Source organism: Nicotiana attenuata, chromosome 10, assembly GCF_001879085.1.
Source record: "Nicotiana attenuata strain UT chromosome 10, NIATTr2, whole genome shotgun sequence".
Classification (NCBI taxonomy): Eukaryota; Viridiplantae; Streptophyta; class Magnoliopsida; order Solanales; family Solanaceae; genus Nicotiana; species Nicotiana attenuata.
The window spans coordinates 43,231,192-43,233,552 of NC_031998.1; the positions used below are offsets into that span (position 1 = coordinate 43,231,192).

The window sequence follows — 2,361 nt, forward strand, 5'->3', positions numbered from 1 at the left end:
GGCCACGCCGCCGGCCGGTGGAGGCTTAGGAATTTCAGGGCGGTGGGTCTAGGGTTCATAGAGAGGAACTGAGTGAGGAGATGAATGAGGGGGTCGATTGGGGGGGTAGGGCTGGTTCCGACATATATATATCTATTGGGCGTCCAGTTCTGGTCCGTTGGATCAATTTGATCTAACGGTGATGATCAAAGTGGAGAAAACATGGCGTTTGGTGTAATGGGGGGCTGGGACCGGTTTGGGGAATTGGGCTGGTGGGACTGGGCGGGTAAATTGGGTTTTAGAGTTTGGGTCTTGGCCCAAATTGCATTTTAAGACCAAATTACCATTAAACCGATCTGATACTTCCCACTAGCTAATGTAGATGACACTGTAAGTATATGCTCCATCTGTTGATTTCTAAACCGATCTACTTTTTAACAACTTCACGTGCATATTAATGGAGTACATGTTGTTTTTATTAATCGTATAGGTTCCCATGCTTCGCAATGTTTACTGGAAAGAACTACGACTTCTAATGTTTGTGTGGGTAGCTTTCCTTGCAATTCAAATTGTGAAGGTTAGGTTTTTTAATGATAAAATTTCAACCTGATCGAGCAGTAGACTCTGTATTCTCTCAACACATACTCATAATTTTTGCTTGCAGACCTACACCGTGACATGCTCCATCGAGTACTGGATTTTAAACTTCTTGTAGGTAAATTAGCAGGGAGAAAGGATTTAACTTATATACATAAATAACTTAGTCTTATTTTCTAATGAATCCGACATTTCTATATGTTAGGAACTGAGCGAGGGGATGAATGAGGCGTCGATTGGGGGGGGGGGGAGGTAGGGCTGGTTCCAAATATTATATATATATATATATATATATAATATATATATATATATATATATATATTGGGCGTCTAGTTCTGGTCCGTTGGATCAATGTGATCCAGCGGTGATGATCAAAGTGGGGGAAAACGTGGTCGTTTGGTGTAATAGAGGGGCTGGACCGGGTTGGGGAATTGGGCTAGTCGGACTGGGCGGGTAAATTGGGTTTTAGAGTTTGGGTCTTGGCCCAAATTGCATTTTAAGACCAAATTACCATTCCCTTTCTTTGTTCTTTTTTTCCTCTTAATTAAATAAAATCTAAATTAATCTCCAAAATTAATCTAAGTTGTAAATTTAAATTAATTATCTACTATAATATTTTACAAAAGTTAATTACTACTAAAGTAAAAGAATAAATTACTAGTTTAATACTAAAAGACTAAAAATGCAAAAATAAACCAATTTTTGATTTTCAATTTTAATAATGCAAATAATTGACTAATTAACCTTTAAAAAAGTAAAAAAAAAATGACCGAAATGCAATTCATGGTATTTTTGGCTTTTTAATGATTTTTAACAAAAATAAACATGCGCAGAAAAATACAAATAATTAGCACAAATTTCCATAAAATCCTATAAAATTGCAAATAATGGAAAAATTTTATTTTCTTGAATTTTATAGGAGTAATTCATATCGGGCAAAAATCAAGTGCTCACAGCTGCCCCTCTTTGCTCGAAAACACGAAGAGTTTTCGTGCAAAGATAAAGTGAGCGGATACGAGCGATTTTTGCCCGTTTGAATACTCCGTGGGAAGCATTTTTGAAAGATTTGACCGCACCCTACTTCCGAGGTTGCCTACATATCCTTGGCTATAAAGGAATCAGGTCAGTGTAGTTCGGGAAGTTTCGGTAGCTGGGACTACCAGGAAGCTGTGATTTCATTGTTGCTGCTGCTGCTACTACTACTTGCTGAACTCCTTATTACTCCAAGACAAAATAAAAGAAGCTAGACTAAACTATGATCTATGAATTACAAAAATCCTATCTACACTTATTCAAACTTGATCTTGCAGTTTCTGCTGCTCTGTTGACTTGTACTCTCCAGGTGAGATTCCTTTATTGCTGACTTGAATTGTATTCTGAGGTGCTTTCCCTTTGTTTTCCAGGTGGGTGCCTGATTACCAACATTTGAATTATCTTCCTTTCCTCCGAAACTTGACTTGTTTTCCCTTTGATCTCCAGGTGGGTGCCTGATTGCCGAACTTGAACCGTCTTCCTTTGAACATTGCTGCTTTCCCTTTGTTCTCTAGGTGGGCGCCTGATTTCCAACACTTGCACTGCTTTTCCTTGCGACTTGAACTGTTTCCCTTTGTTCTCCAGGTGAGCTCCTGATTGTTGTCTTCCTTTTCCTCGAAACTTGAACTGCTTCCCTTTGTTCTCCAGGTGGGCTACTGATTGCTGTCTTTCTTTTCCTCGAAACTTGAGATGCTTCCCTTTGTTCTCCAGGTGGGCTCCTGATTGCTGTCTTCCTTTGAACATTGTTGTTTT

General features: G+C 38.9%; 1 long non-coding RNA gene across 1 annotated transcript; it reads left to right on the forward strand.

The window, feature by feature from the left end:
- LOC109233929 lies at positions 350–653 on the forward strand. The gene is made up of 3 exons (XR_002069107.1): positions 350–369; positions 470–556; positions 644–653. It is a non-coding gene; the product is annotated as an uncharacterized LOC109233929 (long non-coding RNA).